Source organism: Danio rerio, chromosome 4 (genome assembly GCF_052040795.2).
Source record: "Danio rerio strain M-AB ecotype USA chromosome 4, GRCz13ab, whole genome shotgun sequence".
Taxonomy (NCBI): domain Eukaryota; kingdom Metazoa; phylum Chordata; class Actinopteri; order Cypriniformes; family Danionidae; genus Danio; species Danio rerio.
The window spans coordinates 54,591,687-54,612,646 of NC_141024.2; the positions used below are offsets into that span (position 1 = coordinate 54,591,687).

General features: G+C 40.0%; 2 long non-coding RNA genes and 5 other non-coding genes across 7 annotated transcripts in view; 6 read left to right on the plus strand and 1 right to left on the minus strand.

Annotated features, from left to right (window-relative positions):
* Window positions 1-20,960, plus strand: part of LOC148682168 (uncharacterized) — a 283,001-nt gene that overhangs the window by 92,597 nt on the left and 169,444 nt on the right. The gene's annotated exons all lie outside the window — the stretch shown is intronic.
* The window catches only part of LOC148682169 (uncharacterized), a 204,127-nt gene that overhangs the window by 37,103 nt on the left and 146,064 nt on the right, over window positions 1-20,960 (minus strand). The gene's annotated exons all lie outside the window — the stretch shown is intronic.
* Window positions 2,528-2,609, plus strand: trnal-uag (transfer RNA leucine (anticodon UAG)). Its single transcript has one exon. It is a non-coding gene; the product is annotated as a tRNA-Leu (tRNA).
* Window positions 5,516-5,597, plus strand: trnal-aag (transfer RNA leucine (anticodon AAG)). The gene has a single exon. It is a non-coding gene; the product is annotated as a tRNA-Leu (tRNA).
* Window positions 6,079-6,160, plus strand: trnal-uag (transfer RNA leucine (anticodon UAG)). Its single transcript has one exon. It is a non-coding gene; the product is annotated as a tRNA-Leu (tRNA).
* On the plus strand, window positions 18,302-18,373 carry trnap-cgg (transfer RNA proline (anticodon CGG)). The gene has a single exon. It is a non-coding gene; the product is annotated as a tRNA-Pro (tRNA).
* trnap-cgg (transfer RNA proline (anticodon CGG)) lies at window positions 20,797-20,868 on the plus strand. Its single transcript has one exon. It is a non-coding gene; the product is annotated as a tRNA-Pro (tRNA).

Here is a 20,960-nt window from a genome sequence, read left to right on the forward strand (position 1 = left end):
ATTACATCATGCATTTCAACAAAAACATACATTGTATATTACAACATCACACTATGTGTTATATACAGTTGAAGTCTGATTTATTAGCCCGCTTTTTAATTTTTTTCCACCAATTTCTGTTTAATGGAGAGAATATTTGTTCAGGACATTTTTTTTAAACATCAAAGTTTTAATAACTCATTCCTAAGAACTGTTTTATTTTATCTTTGCCCTGATGACAGTAAATAATATTTGACTAGATATTCTTCAAGACACTTTTATACCACTTAAAGTGACATTTGAAGGTTTAACTAGGTAAATTAGGTTAAATAGGCAGGTTAGGGTAATTAGGCAAGTTATTGTATAACGATGGTTTGTTTTGTAGACTATGCCAAAAAAAAAAGCTTAAAGGGGCTCATAATATTGACCTTGAAAAATGTATTCGAAATAAAACAAATAAGACTTTCTCCCAGAAGAAAAAATATTATCATACCTGTGGTAGCAAAAAAAAAAATATATATATATTTTTAAATAAGTACTTTTTCAAGATAATACCTCAGACTCGTTGTTTAGAAAAAGTACAAATTTTAGCTTACACTTAAAATCAAAACAAAGTATTTACTATTAGTGTTTATTATGTATCATTATCTGAAGACAAGAGGTTAAAATGTAGCTTTAAAAACTGTGACCCTGACCATGACCTGACCATGTAATTTAATCCAATCACAGAAACTCAAACCGACCAATCAGCAAGTGTCTGCTACCCCCCCCCCCCCCCGCTGTACAAGAGGTGTGAAAAGAAGCAGGTCTCTAGCAACACCTCAACTTTTTTATTGCTTTTTGTTCTTTTCTCTCCTATGTTTGAACTTTGAACTGAACTTTGAACACCTTGAACACTTGAAACACTGAAATTGTCATTTCTTTTGATTTTTAAAAAAATGTACCATTGACAATTGCGGTGAAATCTTTGATGCCACTGATGGAGTAGACGGGGGCTGGGGCTGGGCCTCAAGTTGTCTCGTCTCCATCACCTCCTGAGCAGGTACAGTTGGGGCAGGTTGTTGCACCGTTTGTGCTGGAGCAGCAGAAGCAGTACTCTGCTGAAAATAAATCACAAAAATACATATAATCATGAAAAAGGAAAGGCATTCTAGTAAATAAAAATAAACACATATTGACTCAAAAATGTACCTTTTGAGTGTGAAAACCACATGTGCATTTCAGCACACCTCCAAGCAAAGTCCTCTGCCCACGAGATTGCAATGGGCATTTCTCAATCTGAAAAAATCATGAAAGATATATTAAATAATTTTATACAATACAAAAAACTTTTATAACTAAATAAGAATTTTTGCTCAATGACTCCCTTAATAAAGCACACAATAGCTCTGTAAATTAATGTACCACTGTTTCTAGAATGTGTTTAATATTTGTCTAATATGTAATCATACAGTTTGTATTTCCAAAAACGAAAAGAAGAATAAAAGGAACTGGACAGGAACATTTCAGGCCTTAAAACCACATGCTGTATACTGTACTCATAATCCCTTCCCCCACCTTTTCAGATCTCTCTCATAAACGGTCAAACTTACTAAATTATTCGACGTAAATCTCAAAATACATGCAATTTAAAACACTTTAATATTTAAAAACAAGTATGACATGTTTTACACAGATACTGTACTGAATGTACTGAAGCCTAACAAGTTAACGTTACTCTGTTAAGCAAATTTCAGCAAACGTTATATCATGTAAACGAAATACACACCCTTTGATAAATCTCATGCCACTTTTTTTGTCGAGGAGCTGGCCTGTTTCCCTCATTTGATGGCCAAACTCCTGTGCTGGCAAACTTTTTCAAACGTGAAATCCAGTCAGCGTCTGACATGGCTTTATGAGATTTTCCAGACATTTTTCTCCTATAAATTAAACGGTTTTAAATTTAAAGTATCCAAATTTGAAATACAACACACTAAAATATTAATTCGTGCAATTGTGTAGTTTTTCCTACCTTTTTTAAGAAATCACTATCGGAAAAAATCCTTTACTGTAAGCAAAACGATGCTGTGCTCTGTCGAATGATGCTGTTCGTTGAATATCACTGATGGTCAATGAACTTTTTTGACCTCTGACCCGCCTCCAGAGGACCGCGTCATTCCTTCGTGTACCTTCGGCTCAGTTCGGAAAATTGATTGACATCTGACTGACCTGTTTGACTGCACACCTAGCGGTGATTCTTGGAACAGTTCCTCCTCCGCGGCTTCAACATTGTCTCGACTCTGATTGGTCAAATGTTGAGAATGTTGAGAATTCCGGTCCGCGATTGGCTGCAAATGTTGAAGCGCTGCAACGTGATTGGCTACAATGTTGGAGCGAATCGCTCCGATTGGCTCTCATCTTCAACATTTGTGAAATATTGTCAGACTATCCTTCGGCAGCTGGCGTTCAGGCTCCAGTCTCTTCGGGGGCGTGGGTTCGAATCCCACTGCTGCCAGGCAGTCCTTTTAGGATGCTTGAGAATGACCTCTCTACATCTAGATACATCTAGGGTAGCGTGGCCGAGGGGTCTAAGGCGCTGGATTTAGGCTCCAGTCTCTTCGGGGGCGTGGGTTTGAATCCCACCGCTGCCAGATGTGATTTTAAACACGGACAAACTGCTTGAGTGCGTGCGTGTTCTCAGTGACCGCTGGAAATGAGAGAGTACATTTAAGTTGGCATCTAATCAGTATAATGTGTTCTTTGAAACTCACGGCAGACTCGTTGGTGTGACAGCAACACATCCCCAAGCTCGAATCTGCTCAGGAGCAAGTGTCTTTCCCACGATTAGACTGCAGCATCTTAACAAAGTCTGCACTGGAAGTCTCTCTCTGCCATTGCTCCTTTTAGCAAGAGCACCCTATTGAAACAGGAACAGTAAAGATTCACAATTAGAGTAGTAATACTCTATAACTGGATTTGAATATAATAACAACAATGTGGGGTCTGCTGTGATGGAATCAGTAACTCACTCTTTTGTGAAATAACAGTTACCTTGTAATCAGGTGCTTAAATGCATCGCAGCTGGCTGCCGTTTGGAGTAGACTTCAAATGCCTTGAGGTGTGCTCTAATAGACATTTACATTTACATTTTTCATTTAGTCATTTAGCAGACGCTTTTATCCAAAGCGACTTACAAATGAGGACAAGGAAGCAATTTACACAACCAAGAGCAACAATGAATAAGTGCTATAAGCAAGTTTCAGGTCTGTAAAGTCTAAGAAGGGAAGTATTAGTAGTATTAGTTTTTTTTTTTTTTTTTTTTTTGTACAGTTAGTGTGATATTCAGAGAGGCAATTACAGATTAGGAAGTGTAGTGGAGACTAAATAGTTGAGTTTTTAGTCGTTTCTTGAAAGTAGCGAGTGACTGCTGTTCTGATGCAGTTAGGGAGTTCATTCCACCAACTGGGCAGATTGAGCGTGAGCGTGAGCGAAAGTGATTTCTTCCCCCTATGGGATGGAACCACGAGGCGACGTTCATTCACAGAACGCAAGTTTCTGGAGGGCACATAGATCTGCAGAAGCGAGAGCAGATAAGAAGGAGCAAGGCCAGAAGTCACTTTGTAGGCAAACATCAGAGCTTTGAATTTGATGCGAGCAGCAACTGGCAGCCAGTGCAAACGGACTAGCAGCGGAGTGACATGTGCTCGTTTAGGTTCATTGAAGACCACTCGTGCTGCTGCATTCTGGAGCAGTTGAAGAGGCTTGATAGAGTTAGCTGGAAGCCCAGCTAGTAGAGAGTTACAGTAATTTAGTTTGGAGAGAACAAGAGCTTGAACAAGGAGTTGAGCTGCATGTTCAGATAAGAAGGGTTGGATCTTTCTGATGTTATTGAGTGTGAATCTGCATGATCGAGCAGTTCTAGAGATGTGGTCAGAGAAGTTTAGTTGGTCATCAATCGTTACTCCAAGGCTTTTCACCATTTTGGATGCAGTAATGGTTGCCCCATCCATCTGGATTGAAAAGTTATAGTGTAGAGTCAAGTTGGCAGAAACTACAAGCATTTCCGTTTTTGCGAGGTTCAGCTGAAGATGATGATCTTTCATCCAGTGTGAAATATCCAACAGGCAGGCTGAAATGCGAGCTGGAACCGAGGGATCATCAGGATGAAAAGAGAGGTATAGCTGGGTATCATCAGCATAGCAGTGGTAGGAGAATCCATGTCTCTGGATGACTGGTCCTAGAGATGATGTGTAGATGGAGAAGAGAAGTGGCCCAAGAACAGAGCCTTGAGGTACCCCAGTGTTTAGATGCTGTAGGTTGGACACCTCACCCCTCCAAGACACCCTGAATGATCTGTCAGTGAGGTAAGATCTGAACCATTGTATAACAGTGCCCGCAACGCCCAGTGACTCGAGCGTAGATAGCAGGATCTGGTGGTTGACAGTGTCAAAAGCAGCTGACAAGTCCAGCAAAATGAGGACTGATGATTTAGAGTCTGCTTTAGCCAGTCTGAGATCCTCCACGACCGAGAGCAGGGCAGTCTCAGTTGAGTGGCCTTTCTTAAAGCCGGATTGCTTGTTGTCCATGAGATTGTTTTGAGTAAGAAAGTCCAGGACTTGATTGAACACTACTTTCTCCAGAATCTTGGCCATGAATGGAAGCAGGGATACTGGTCTGTAGTTTTCAAGTAGCGTATGGTCCAGGTTGGGTTTCTTTAGCAGTGGGGTTACCCTAGCCTGCTTAAATGAAGTGGGGAATAAACCAGAGTCAAGAGATGTGTTAATTATGTGAGTCAGTGTTGGTATGACTGCAGGAGAGATGGCTTGCAAGAGATGAGAGGGAATGGGATTGAGTGGACAGGTGGTTGCATGGCTAGATAGCACCAGTTTGGACACCTCAGACTCAGAGAGCTGAGAAAAAGAGGTGAGTGTGTGTGGTGTTGGTGGTGTACCTTGCGTGTTTGTTGTAGGTGCAGCAAATTGAGCACTGATTTTTGCAGTTTTGGTGCAAAAGAATGTAGCAAAGTCATCAGTAGTAAGTGTGGAGGATGCGGGTGGAGGAGGAGGATAGAGGAGGGAGGAAAATGTTTTAAAAAGTAGGCGAGGATTAGTGGCATTGTTGATTTTCAGACGGTAATATGTCTGCTTTGCCGAAGTAACCTCAGCCGAGAAAGAGGACAGAAGAGTTTGGTATGTTAAGAGCTGTGCAGGATTTTTAGTTTTCCGCCAAATTCTTTCTGCAGCTCGAAGTTTTGAGCGATGCTCACGGAGAGCATCCGAGAGCCAGGGTGCAGGAGGACTGGCACGGGCTGGCCTGGATGCAAGAGGACATAATTGGTGTAGACATGATGCTCTAGACATGATGCTGTATCCAGTAATAGAGACAGAACTGTGCTTGACAGGAAGGTGGGAGTGCTTCCTAAGCTAGTATTAAGCAGCTCTCTTTCTTTGTGGAGGAGCTCCAGCAATGCATGGCCAAATTCAACTGATTTCCCAGCGCTGTTGCGCTACGTGAAACAAGTTGGTGTGAAAACTGCTCAGGGAAAGCAGTTTGGCAAGGTAGCGTGGCCGAGCGGTCTAAGGCGCTGGATTAAGGCTCCAGTCTCTTCGGGGGCGTGGGTTCGAATCCCACCGCTGCCAGGCAGTCCTTTTAGGATGCTTGAGAATGACCTCTCTGCTTGAGCAAACATACGTGTAAAGTAATACTGCATGCTTTCACTCACATCCAAACGTAGACTCCTTGGCCAAAGTTGAAGGGCTTCACTAGGAAGCTCGGCGTCCTCTCTGCTTCCGTAAAATTGGGCAGAAAAGGGACCACTGCATGGAGTCATCTGGGATAGCGTAGCCAAGGGATCTAAGGCGCTGGATTTAGGCTCCAGTCTCTTTGTGGGTGTGGGTTCAAATCCCATCCGCTGCCAGGCAGTCCTTTTAGGATGCTTGAGAATGACCTCTCTGCTTGAGCAAACAGACTTGCAAAGTGATACTGCATGCTTCAGCTCGCATCCAAATGTAGACTTCTTGGCCAAAGTTTAAGGGCTTCACTAGGAAGCTCTGCGTCTTCTCTGCTGTTCTGCTTCCGTAAAATTGGGCAGAAAAGGGACCACTGCAAGAATACATCTAGGGTAGTGTGGCCGAGGGGTCTAAGGTGCTGGATTTAGGCTCCAGTCTCTTTGAGGGCGTGGGTTCGAATCCCACTGCTGCCAGATGTGATTTTAAACACGGACAAACTGCTTGAGTGCGTGTTCTCAGTGACCGCTGGAAATGAGAGAGTACATTTAAGTTGGCAACTATTCAGTATAATGTGTTCTTTGAAACTCACGGCAGACTTGTTGGTGTGACAGCAACACATCCCCAAGCTCGAATCTGCTCAGGAGCAAGTGTCTTTCCCACAATTAGATTGCAGCATCTTAACAAAGTCTGCACTGGAAGTCTCTCTCTGCCATTGCTCCTTTTAGCAAGAGCACCCTATTGAAACAGGAACAGTAAAGATTCACAATTAGAGTAGTAATACTCTATAACTGGATTTGAATATAATAACAACAACAATGTGGGGTCTGCTGTGATGGAATCAGTAACTCACTCTTTTGTGAAATAACAGTTACCTTGTAATCAGGTCCTTAAATGCATCGCAGCTGGCTGCCGTTTGGAGTAGACTTCAAATGCCTTGAGGTGTGCTCTAATAGAGACAGAACTGTGCTTGACAGGAAGGTGGCAGTGCTTCCTAAGCTGGTATTAAGCAGCTCTCTTTCTTTGTTGAGGAGCTCCAGCAATGCATGGCCAAATTCAACTGATTTCCCAGTGCTGTTGCGCTACTTGAAACAAGTTGGTGTGAAAACTGCTCAGGGAAAACAGCTTGGCAAGGTAGCGTGGCCGAGTGGTCTAAGGCGCTAGATTAAGGCTTCAGTCTCTTTGGGGGCGTGGGTTCGAATCCCAACGCTGCCAGGCAGTCCTTTTAGGATGCTTGAGAATGACCTTTCTGCTTGAGCAAACAGACTTGCAAAGTGATACTGCACGCTTCTGCTCGTAGTGGTCTAAGGCGCTGGATTTAGGCTCCTGTCTCTTCGGGGGTGTGGGTTCGAATCCTACAGCTGCCAGAAAAGGTTTTAAATATAGCCAAACTGCTTGAGTGTGTGTGTGAGTCTCAGTGAACGCTGGAAATAAGAAAGTACATTTAAGTTGGCAACTAGTCAGTATAATGTGTTCTTTGAAACTCACGGCAGACTTGTTGGTGTGACAGCAACACATCCCCAAGCTCGAATCTGCTCAGGAGCAAGTGTCTTTCCCACGATTAGATTGCAGCATCTTAACAAAGTCTGCACTGGAAGTCTCTCTCTGCCATTGCTCCTTTTAGCAAGAGCACCCTGTTGAAACAGGAACAGTAAAGATTCACAATTACAGTAGTAATACAGTGGGGAATAAACCAGAGTCAAGAGATGTGTTGATTATGTGAGTCAGTGTTGGTATGACTTTCTGACACAGAAATGAAAATAGCCTCACCATTTACTTTCCATTGTTTGGTTTTAAACCTTGATGAGTTTCTTGATTCTGTTAAAGACAAATTACGATATTGTGATAAAAAATGCTAGCTTACTTTGTGTTCCAGAAGACAGGAAATGTTTAAAACCACATGATGGAGAGTAAATGGTAAGCTAATTTTAATATTTAGGGTAAACATCCATTTCATGCTTGCCAGTTTGCCTTTATACTAAAGTTCACTTTTTTGTTCTTTTTTGAAGACCTGATGGTGCTGAAAGAAGAGACACATCAAAAGAGTGAAATAGAAGAGAAACAACAAGAAATAATGAGTGATGAAAAACCCACACTCACTAAAAAGACTTCATCACACAGAAAACCTCGGAAATCCAAGTCTAGGTGTAATTTCAGCTGTAAACAGAGTAGAAAGAGTTTCAGTCAAAAGCCAAACCTTGACCACACTAGGGAGAAACCTTACACCTGCAAACAGTGTGAAAAAAGCTTCTATAATACAGGAAACTTAAAAGTGCACATGAGAATTCACACTGGAGAGAGGCTGTACGCATGCCAACAGTGTGGAAAAAGCTTCTATTCTACAGGAAACTTGGCAGTGCACAGAAGAATTCACACTGGGGAGAGGCTCTATTCTTGCCCTCAGTGTGGAAAGAGTTGTAAGCAAAATGGCAACCTTGAAGTCCACATGAAAACTCACACTGGAGAGAGAAGCTTTATTTGTACACAGTGTGGGAAAGGTTTTTCTCAAAAACAAAACCTTACCATCCACATGAGGATTCACACTGGAGAGAAACCTTACACATGCACAGAGTGTGGTAAGGTAAAAGGTTCCCACATAAAGGCTCACTCAAACACCACATGATAACTCACACCGAACAGAAGCCGTTTGCATGTGCTCAGTGTGGAAAGAGCTTCACAACCAAAGCTAGAATCATGAATCACACGAATGGTCATACTGGAACCACAGTGTTTACATGTGATCATTGTGGAAAGAGTCTCTCATGCAAAGACTCCATTAAGCAACACATGAAGATTCACTCAGGCGAGCGTTTTCGATGCAGTGAGAGTGGAAAGGTCTTCAAACATAAAAGAAGCCTCATCAATCACATGAAGCTTCACAATGGAGAGAAAAAATGAGGCCTTGTCCAGCAGAGCTTAAGGCTTTCCTGGGATAGCATGGGATAGCATCTCGGGACAAGTGTGAACTCCTGAATACATCTCAAGTTACTGGAATGAAACCCTTTGAACCTGAAGATTTTAACTCAATAACTGAAGAGGGGTGAAGATGTGCCAGGTTGTGAGAGTTTCTACAGGGCTGCAAGAAAGCAAAATAACTCTATATGTGTTTCAAGTTATTATGAACTGAAAACCAAATTTATGCACATTGCACACTGCAATCAAATGGTCGGCACTGAAAAGAGAATTAGAAAGATTAGGGAGGAGAAAATGTTTGGGGATATGCAGGGTAAACTGTCCTACACCCTTAGATTGTGTTTTTGATTATTCACATTGTTTGATTTTCACTCCCTTGAACAAACACCGATTTGCCTCCAATTTTGGGCTTTTGTCTGCAGTTTCACAAAACATGTTGGTGAATGAAAGTCCACCTAAACTCGGCCAGTGTGAACTTGCAATGACAGTGAGAGACTGATGCAGACACCATAAAGCCCTGTTCAGACTACACAATGCCATTTGCCAGTTACCACAGATCAGATTTTTGTCAGATTATGAGATTTTGACTTGATAAACTCTTGATGTGTTGTGGGTACAAATGGAGACTTTGGTTTCAAAACACTACACTTTTATTTTGATGGACATATTTTAGAAAATAAACAAGTTTTCTTCATGAAGACAATTAAACTTTCTATGGACAACTAGTTTCCCTTAAAGAAATGTTCATGTGAAAACTCCCACATTACTACAAATAAATCAGTGTATGGGAAACCCAGTGTTGCTATTGTGAATGAGAACATGAGTGATTTGTTAGCTTACATGCTAATTCCAGTACTCATTAGACTACTGAAGGACTTCAGCTATCTGTAAATTCCAAATATTATTTATATGCATTACATATTGTACTACTCATGTGCACTGATAGATTATATTGTGTGCTGTCTGCAAGTGGTGTGTGTGTGTAGGTTATAGTTTTAGGTTTATTGTGTTAAAGGTAAATTATTTTAAGAGTAACAAGTTATTTAATTATTAACATTCTGATTGTTCCTATATATATATATATATATATATATATATATATATATATATATATATATATATATATATATATATAGGGATGCACCGATATGTATAGGCCGATATTTATAAATATTTCAAAATGATATATTTTTATACAGCAAACTTCATAAAAGATTGAACTTCTTTTATGAACTAAATAGTCTATACTCAAAGCAAAAAAGCTTTAACTTCAAAATTGCAAGGTGATTATAGACCTATATTCAAGATTTCACATAAATCAGCATGCAAAAAATACATTACTTCCTTTTCTTCATAGCAAATTAACATGCAACTTGACTGTTGCATAAAATTAAGAAGGTTAAATAACAAAATATGATTTATTCAACAAGCAAATTAAATATATTTAAATAAGATGAGAATGAAAGCACTAAGGACTGAAACCAGCTCAAATGTTCTTGAATAAAACGTGTTACAGTGATGTACACATGTACAAATACGTCATGTACGAAAAAGCCTTTTTTAGAGGTGTTTTGACAGTTCAGAGCCACCGTACAAGTAAATAGCTTACAGATAGTACGTTTAGAAAATGCGGCACAGATTCATGCTATTTGGCGTTTTAGATTCTTTCGAACATGTAGCTGCTGCTTGTCAATCAGATGCGTCTGCGCTCGTTCTTGCTGTCAATTGCGGGGGGAAAATGATCGATGAAAAGTTTATGATAAACCGCTGAGTTTTACTCAACTGTAGAGGAAGAGTTGCCATCAGAGTCAGACTTTCATACAAAACCTGCAATGAGCTGACTTTATGGCTAACAGAGCTGAATATAAAGACAGAATGAGCCGCTGGTCGAGAGCCTCTATGACTGGATTCACATCTCCCCCGTGCTACAGTGTGTGTGTGTGCGCGGTGACAGCTCGCGCGCTCGTCATAATCAATATGAATATTTCGATCAAACTGAATACATCTTACATCAACAACACATGACAAGCAACGTGTTGATAATAACAAATAATCAGATTACAAACAACTGTTTACACTTGTTGTAAAATGTGCGGGTCCAGTTGCAGTTTGGTGTGTGTGTGTGTGTGAAGCGTAGAGAGAGAGGGAGAGAGAGAGGAGCGGTTTTTGGGCAATGAGACTATTTTAGGTGACTGATTTGTTGTACCACACGAAAAGTAATAAATATTTTGGACCAAGTTACATGTGTCCTCGTTCATTCACCGGCTGCAACTAAAAGAGAAGGCAATTCATCACGAAACTAATATTATTCGGCCCTGGAGTAATAAGTTAAGATCCCCTGCTATCTCTACACAACAAAGAGACAGAGCTGGAAAGGTTTACATAGTTAATATTTTTCCTGAGGCGATTTAAAGCAAAATACACAATGACACTCAATCAAACACATCTACAATGATAAGGAACATGGTTACTTACTGACTTATTAACGCACAGCAATACAACTTGAAGAAATTACAGACTTTGAAGGAATAAACAGTGTGAAGAGAGATCCATTATAGTGCAGCGGGCAAGTCTGAACAAGTTCCGCCCACGCGTGCGCAGCGCGCAAGTCTGTACAATTACGTAATTTATCGGCTTAAAGATATCAGCCGAATTTAGACATCGAATCGATAACGATAGTCCTAAAAATAGCATTTATCGGCCGATACCGATATGGCCGCCAATATATCGTGCATCCCTAATATATATATATATATATATATATATATATATATATATATATATATATATATATATATATATACTATTACTAACCAGCAATGATAGGTGAGCAAAATAAAAATTGAAAGAGGATACTTTTATTAGGCCTTTCATGAGTCTAATAATCTCAAAGTCACACTTAAAAAGAAGGTCCAAAAACCTGCATTTATAAATGAAGAATGTTTTGCAAAGCATAAAAGGTTGTTAACCAGGTAATGCTGTGTACAATTTGTTTTAGTTACACCAAATTTAACTTGTTTATTGTAAAAAGGGTTTAAATGGATATTGACATGAGACATTCTGTATTATGCATTACGTATTATGAGTCATGAGTAGGGCCAGAAAGAATCTGTCAACGTTTTTTGCTATTTCTGCGAAGAATATTGATAAAAATCTGTGGATTTCTGCCAAAATATTTTGGGAGTATTATAACTAAAACCTAAATATGTGAAACAAAAAATATTATCTTTTAAACTTTTATTTAATGTTTAAAATGCAAATCCAATTAGATACACTTTATTTGATAAACAAAGCAAGTCACTCATATAATATTTCTACTAAAAGACAAAAATATTACTGTAAAAACTGCATTGTACATAAATCAGATAAACATTTTCATATTAGTCAATAATATTACTGTATTTAATTTAAAAAGTGAATAAATATATATTTACACAAGTAAATAAAATAGAATTAATGATCTGCGCGACATTATGTGTTATGAGTCATGTACATGAGTATATGCAATTGTATAAACATGCTCAGTGTTTTCAATTACTTTCACAAAATTGACAAGTTCTCCTCAGTATCAACTTTTAATCTCAGGAATTCTTTTGATGGAGACACATCATTAATCATTTTAACTGAAGTTCTTTAATTTTGGGGAGAATTAGAAAAGAAATGTAACTTTCTTATTTTTCTAATTCCTGTGAATTAAATTATTTTAAAATAAACAAGGTCTGAGCTGATTATATGACCACAGGTATGCTCAGTCCAGAAAGACTAGGACCTCCATGCAAAAATGAATGGCCTATCATCCGGCCAGCCATCTGGAACAGGTTGCTGTCCCGTAGTACAGCAGATGCAGAAGGTACAGGGTGGTTTTTTTCCCCCTCAAAAAGGGCTGTAGTAGATGAACCTAAAAAATCTAATCAGTAAGAATTAACTAATAGTACTAGTTGTATAAAATCTGTAATAGCCCAAAAGCAAAAGAGACATAAAACATCAAATCACATCTGTAAAATTCTAAACAAATAATTTCTCTGTATGCACTGTGGTGGTACCAGTCAGCATCGATCTGCATTGCCCACCAGTAAATAGAAAGATAATGTTATGAACATTTTACATCTTATCAGGTGTGCAAAAGGCTTCTCAAGTACAGTGCACAAAATCATACAGAAAAAGGTCAGGGTTACAGGCAGTGTTGACGAAAATTAACTTCAGTTTTCAATTCAGTTTTTGCATCATCATTGACAAAATATGGCGGTTAACTCCCTTGCCAACAGCTGCATCTCCTAAAAAAAAATACAAAATGAAGCAAGTTCGTTGCACAAACTGTACAGACTATAATCGATTCAAATGATTTTAATAATAAAAAAGGAGTACCAGTCAATCTATATTTCAATGGAGTGGACCAATTAGCACTGTTCATTTTTAAAATGAAACCAGGGTACTATCTTGTTCATCCATAGTATCAAACTGGTTGATGAGTAATGATAGAGATGGACAGTGTGAATTGATGGAGAGCAACTCATCACAGAACATTCGAGATGATTTGAATGGGTCAATTTCATTTTTCCATTCTGAAATCAAATGAACAATTTATCTAAATACCATTTTACAAGCATAGTTGAATAACAATACAAAAAAGATGAAAGAATAAATGAATAAAGATGCACTTATCATTTTACAGTACAACAGCACTAAAAAAAAATAAAATGTGTTGTGTCTAACCTGCAGACAGGGATGTTGAAGATTGTGCAGTTGAGGGTCCTGGCAATTCTTCTGTATTTAAAGTGAATGAAGAATCATTGTCACCAAAAGTCCTTTCTCTAAAACAGGCAAGACACAAACAATTTCAATTTTGTTCATTAAGCCACTTCAAAAATTTTCATGCATATTAAAAGCATTTGCCCAGTTTCATAGACAAGGCTTAGACCCTAGTGCCAGACAAAGTCTGGATGTAACTTACAATGACATACTGTTTATAGTCATTAATGTCAAAAGTCACCAGTAATGATTTTCTCAAAGCAAGGCTTATAAAAGCTACATACATCAAATCTAATAATGTCTACTACTGACCCAGTTTATGAAACCAACACATTAATTTAAATTTAAGACAGTCCACCAGAAAATTATTTTGTTAATTTTTTACCCTACATTCCATCTGATCTTTGTACATCTCCCTCGAGATATATACAACCAAAACAAACTGTGCAAACTAATCCTTTAGTATTAAAGGCATGTCATCCTACAATTTTTAGCATAACTTTACCCTTCACCACACATGCTTGCATGAAAAGGCAAGACATCAGTTGGGAAAGAGATCTGGCAAATTGGACAAATCTGTAAAAAGTACAAATAAATTAAACAATGTATGTTTGTAGCAAAATTTGTTGAAGAACATACATATTCTACCCCATAAAAAGATTTTAAAATATTAAGAATAGTCTCAAATTTTTAATAGCTTCAAACACATTCTTTATGGAACCACAAATTGGGTATATTCAAATATAGTGAGTATACCCAAATGCAAGAAATAGGCTTTGATCAAAGACCTGTAATGATGGTTCTAAGTTAGGGTGAAGTGGGCTTGGCTGGTCAACAGTTTTGATTACATTTTTGTCTACATCATCATCTAGAATGGTCACATCATTTGAAGACTCCTAATAAAAGTAATCAAAATGCATTGGCATTGTAAATAAATAATATTGATAGAAAAATAAAACCATAATACTGTATGACTTACTGTCTCAGCTTCTTTACACTCTTCAATGTGTAAGGGCAGCAATGGCAGTGGTATTTTCTTACCACATTTCATACAGCTGGACTGTGGCATCTTAGCAAACTCCACAGAATCATAAGGTAATGGTTCAGTGGAAAGCTGTTCCTGTAATGGAACTACAAACAGCATGTTCTTTCCATTATTTGACACTGATTTTAGGAGTCGAGTTGAGTATCCATCAGCATCTGTGGGAATTATAGACAGCTTACGCCGCCCACCCCCACCTAATGGCAAAATCAATTGAGAATCACATTCAGGACTACTGTTGCCTTCTTGGGCTAGCAATATTGTTATAAATGTGTCACCTAAAATTTTGGACAGAAATGTTCTATAAAGCTCTGTTTACCACTGGAAAACTGAAGTAGAGCATGCCATAATCTTAGAACATGGCAGAGAAACATGTCCTTGACTAAATATGTCCTTGCTGGCTTATACATCGATCAGAGCTTTTGCTGCTATTTCTACTTCTGATGACAGTGCCTGTAAGACAAATACCAATTATACCTTTTATCATTTGTTATCTTCATAGTCCGCGATCAACACTGCCGACCCCCACCCCGCCCGTTCCTTACAGTCGGCGATCATCTCCTCTCTCCACCCCCCATACCCACCCACACCCAAAACGGCATTACGCTCTCCCGGTCTTCACTTTAGTACGCGATCGATTCCACCCCCAAATTAGTCCCCGATCAAATTTATAGCTGAGCCCTCCTTGAATGACAATCCTAGAATCGACCATGACAGAAGCCATGCTATTTTACACGACCATCCCGTTCTTCACTCGCCATATTGGCTTAATAACGGACTTAATTTACGTTATAAAGTTTACATTATAAACAACAGCAGCTATTGCTTTAACAAACGTTTGATACTTAATCTTTGCATGCATACATAAACCACTATAGAAATCAAGTAACCACTTACCCGCGCATCCCGCTCTTCACCTGCCATGCTAAATAGAGGAGTATTCTTCTTCTTAGAGGATCATCTCCGTTAATTAGGTCAGACTGCGCAAATGGAGCGCACAGTGAAGCGCTTCGGTCATTCCCACGTTCTCAGGGAGTTGTGATTGGTTGAACAGTAAGCTCGCATCTTATTGGCTACAGGGCACGAGTGACTCACGTGGGAGGTGTGTGCTGATAGGAAAGTCTCAAAAATGCACACACTCGTATTCAGGGTGAGTCGTACGTGAGAGAGGATTTGCACATTCTCATTCAGGATGAACTCGTGAATTTTAAACATTCAAAACTTTTTGTACACTCTTATATATTTGCAAATGGTGTTTTGCATTTGTGAAATGTATTTTATGAAAATGTATTTTTATTTTGTGCATGTGAATTGTTTTTGTGAGTATAAATAAATATTTTACGCATGTGAATTTGGCTACGCATGTGTACATCGTGTCTTTTGCGTGAATTATTATTGAGTCTAATCTCTCTCCATAGAAAAACACTTTTTATCAGATCTGGACTCCGTTGCTTGAATATGTAGGTCCTAGGATTTCAGGTACATTTTTGCAAAACCTTAGATCACCATAAACTTTGGTTAATTTATGTACTTTTCTATTTTTATTATTACTCTGTATTTTTATGTCTTCTTTTTGATTTTGATTTTCATTATGTGCTGTGATGCTAAGAAATTTCTTGGTTGTAAGCTGTTTTCATTGTTCTGTTCTTTTTTGTTTTGTTAAAATAAAGACAAAAAAATGTATTTCGAAGAATTCCAGTTTGTCAGCAGATAGTGTCGGCGCATAAAACATTCCTTTGCATAGTGGTTTGGTTGTCTAGGACTATGATTCTCGTTCATGCTGTGAGAAATCCCAGATTCAAATTTCGGTTGAGCCCTTACAGTTGTCTGCTGTTTTGTAAGGGCATTGTGGCTTACACAGAGGCCTTTTTTCTGAGAATGCCAGTTCGTCAGCTGATAGTGTTGCCATATAAAGTTGCTGTTTTGCAGTGGCTCGTTGATCTAGGGGTATGATTCTCGCTTAGGGTGCCCTTGATTCGTTAGAGAAAGTTTTCTGACTATCTGATGCTTCTGACACCATGTGAAATAAATTCAATTTAGTGGCTCGTTCGTCTAGGGGTATGATTCGCGCATTGGGTGTGAAAGGTCCTGGTTTCAAATCCCGGACGAGCCCTTGCAGATGTTGTGTGTTTTATAGGGCACTATGTCTATCATTAAAATGTCTTTCGAAGAATTCCAGTTTGTCAGCAGATAGTGTCGCCACATAAAACATTCCTTTGCATAGTGGCTTGCTGGTCTAGGAGTATGATTTTCGTTCATGCAATGAAAAATCCCAGATTCAAATTTCGGTTGAGCCCTTACACTTGTCTGCTGTTTTGTAAGGTCGTTGTGGCTTACACAGAGGCCTTTTTTCTGAGAATGCCAGTTCGTCAGCAGATAGTGTTGCCATATAAAGTTGCTGTTTTGCAGTGGCTCGGTCGTCTAGGGGTATGATTCTCACTTAGGGTGCCCTTGATTCGTTAGGGAAAGATTTCTGACTATCTGACGCATTGTGAAATTCTCTCAATTTAGTGGTTCATTGGTCTATCTGTATGATTCTCGCTTCGATTGCGAGAGGACCCGGGATCAATTCTCGGATGAGCCTTTGCAGGTGTACTGTGTTTTACAGGGCATTATATCTTTAGTAAAAACGTCTTTCAAAGAATTCCAATTTGTCAGCAGATAGTGTCGCCACATAAAATATTTCTTGCATAGTGGCTTGCTGGTCTAGGAGTATGATTCTCGTTCATGCCATGAGAAATCCTAAGTTCAAATTTCAGTTGAACCCTTACAGTAGTCTTTTGTTTTGTAAGGGCGTTGTGGCTTACACAGAGGCCTTTTTCTGAGAATGCCGGTTTGTCAGCAGATAGTGTTGCCATGTAAAGTTACTGTTTTGCAGTGGCTCGTTGGTCTAGGGGTATGATTCTGGCTTAGGGTGCCCTTGATTCGTCCGAGAAAGTTTTCTGACTATCTGATGCTTCTGACGCCATGTGAACTTTTATCACAGTAGTGGCTCGTTGCTCTAGGGGCATGATTCTCGCTTTGGGTGTGAGAGATCCCGGGTTCAAATCCCGGACGAGCCCTTGCAGGTGTCATGTGTTTTACAGGGCACTATGACTTTCATTAAAATGTCTTTCGAAGAGTTCCAGTTTGTCAGCAGATAGTGTCGCCACATAAAACATTCCTTTGCATAGTGGCTTGCTGGTCTAGGAGTATGATTTTCGTTCATGCAATGAGAAATCCCAGATTCAAATTTCGGTTGAGCCCTTACATTTGTCTGCTGTTTTGTAAGGTCTACGGGCTTACACAGAGGCCTTTTTTCTGAGAATGCCAGTTCATCAGCAGATAGTTTTGCCATGTAAAGTAGCTGTTTTGCAGTTGCTCGTTGGTCTACGGGCATGATTCTCGCTTAAGATGCGAGAGGTCTCGTTTTCAAATCCTGGACGAACCATTGCAGAAGTCCCGGGTCCAAATGAAGCAAAAGCCCTGCTTCAATGTTTGTTAGATAAGGATTTCTGACCATCTGTTCCTTCTGATGTCTTGTAAAATATTCAAGCTTTTGTGGCTCGTTGGTCTAGGGGTATGATTCTCGCTTAGGGTGCGAGAGGTCCCGGGTTCAGATCCCGGACGAGCCCTTGCAGTTATTCTTTTGTTTTCCAGGGCATTATGGCTTTCATAAAAAACGTTTTTCGAAGAATTCCAGTTTGTCAGCAGATAGTGTCGGCACATAAAGCATTCCTTTGCATAGTGGTTTGGTTGTCTAGGACTATGATTCTCGTTCATGCCGTGAGAAATCCCAGATACAAATTTCGGTTGAGCCCTTACAGTTGTCTGCTGTTTTGTAAGGGCGTTGTGGCTTACACAGAGGCCTTTTTTCTGAGAATGCCTGTTCGTCAGCTGATAGTGTTGACATATAAAGTTACTGTTTTGCAGTGGCTCGTTGGTCTAGGGGTATGATTCTCGCTTCGGGTGTGAGAGGTCCCGGGTTCAAATCCCGGACGAGCCCTTACAGGTGTTATGTGTTTTACAGGGCACTATGTCTTTCATTAAAATGTCTTTCGAAGAATTCCAGTTTGTCAGCAGATAGTGTCGCCACATAAAACATTCCTTTGCATAGTGGCTTGCTGGTCTAGGCGTATGATTTTCGTTCATGCAATGAGAAATCCCAGATTCAGATTTCGGTTGAGCCCTTACACTTGTCTGCTGTTTTGTAAGGTTGTTGTGGCTTACACAGAGGCCTTTTTTCTGAGAATGCCAGTTTGTCAGCAGATAGTGTTGCCATATAAAGTTGCTGTTTTGCAGTGGCTCGGTGGTCTAGGGGTATGATTCTCACTTAGGGTGCCCTTGATTCGTTAGAGAAAGATTTCTGACCATCTGACGTCTTGTGAAATTCTCTCAATTTAGTGGCTCATTGGTCTATGGGTATGATTCTCGCTTCGGTTGCGAGAGGACCCGGGTTCAGTTCCTGGATTAGCCCTTGCAGGTGTACTGTGTTTTACAGGGCATTATGTCTTTCGGAAAAACGTCTTTCAAAGATTTCCAATTTGTCAGCAGATAGTGTCGCCACATAAAATATTTCTTGCATAGTGGCTTGCTGTTCTAGGAGTTTGATTCTCGTTCATGCCATGAGAAATCCTAGGTTCAAATTTCAGTTGAACCCTTACAGTTGTCTTTTGTTTTGTAAGGGCGTTGTGGCTTACACAGAGGCCTTTTTTCTGAGAATGCCGGTTTGTCAGCAGATAGTGTTGCCATGTAAAGTGGCTGTTTTGCAGTTGCTCGTTGGTCTACGGGCATGATTCTCGCTTAAGATGCGAGAGGTCTCGTTTTCAAATCCTGGACGAACCATTGCAGAAGTCCCGGGTCCAAATGAAGCAAAAGCCCTGCTTCAATGTTTGTTAGATAAGGATTTCTGACCATCTGTTCCTTCTGATGTCTTGTAAAATATTCAAGCTTTTGTGGCTCGTTGGTCTAGGGGTATGATTCTCGCTTAGGGTGCGAGAGGTCCCGGGTTCAGATCCCGGACGAGCCCTTGCAGTTATTCTTTTGTTTTCCAGGGCATTATGGCTTTCATAAAAAACGTTTTTCGAAGAATTCCAGTTTGTCAGCAGATAGTGTCGCCACATAAAATATTTCTTGCATAGTGGCTTGCTGTTCTAGGAGTTTGATTCTCGTTCATGCCATGAGAAATCCTAGGTTCAAATTTCAGTTGAACCCTTACAGTTGTCTTTTGTTTTGTAAGGGCGTTGTGGCTTACACAGAGGCCTTTTTTTCTGAGAATGCCGGTTTGTCAGCAGATAGTGTTGCCATGTAAAGTGGCTGTTTTGCAGTTGCTCGTTGGTCTACGGGCTTGATTCTCGCATAAGGTGCGAGAGGTCCCGTTTTCAAATCCTGGACGAACCATTGCAGAAGTCCTGGGTCCAAATGAAGCAAAAGCCCTGCTTCAATGTTTGTTAGATAAGGATTTCTGACCATCTGTTGCTTCAGATGTCTTGTGAAATATTCAAGCTTTTGTGGCTTGTTGGTCTAGGGGTATGATTGTCGCTTAGGGTGCGAGAGGTCCCGGGTTCAAATCCCGGACGAGCCCTTGCAGTTGTTTTACAGGGCATTATGGCTTTCATAAAAAACATTTTTCGAAGAATTCCAGTTTGTCAGCAGATAGTGTCGCCACATAAAACATTCCTTTGCATAGTGGCTTGCTGGTCTAGGAGTATGATTTTCGTTCATGCAATGAGAAATCCCAGATTCAAATTTCGGTTGAGCCCTTACATTTGTCTGCTGTTTTGTAAGGTCTACTGGCTTACACAGAGGCCTTTTTTCTGAGAATGCCAGTTCATCAGCAGATAGTTTTGCCATGTAAAGTGGCTGTTTTGCAGTTGCTCGTTGGTCTACGGGCATGATTCTCGCTTAAGATGCGAGAGGTCTCGTTTTCAAATCCTGGACGAACCATTGCAGAAGTCCCGGGTCCAAATGAAGCAAAAGCCCTGCTTCAATGTTTGTTAGATAAGGATTTCTGACCATCTGTTCCTTCTGATGTCTTGTAAAATATTCAAGCTTATGTGGCTCGTTGGTCTAGGGGTATGATTCTCGCTTAGGGTGCGAGAGGTCCCGGGTTCAGATCCCGGACGAGCCCTTGCAGTTATTCTTTTGTTTTCCAGGGCATTATGGCTTTCATAAAAAACGTTTTTCGAAGAATTCTAGTTTGTCAGCAGATAGTGTCGGCACATAAAGCATTCCTTTGCATAGTGGTTTGGTTGTCTAGGACTATGTTTCTCGTTCATGCCGTGAGAAATCCCAGATACAAATTTCGGTTGAGCCCTTACAGTTGTCTGCTGTTTTGTAAGGGCGTTGTGGCTTACACAGAGGCCTTTTTTCTGAGAATGCCTGTTCGTCAGCTGATAGTGTTGACATATAAAGTTACTGTTTTGCAGTGGCTCGTTGGTCTAGGGGTATGATTCTCGCTTCGGGTGTGAGAGGTCCCGGGTTCAAATCCCGGACGAGCCCTTACAGGTGTTATGTGTTTTACAGGGCACTATGTCTTTCATTAAAATGTCTTTCGAAGAATTCCAGTTTGTCAGCAGATAGTGTCGCCACAT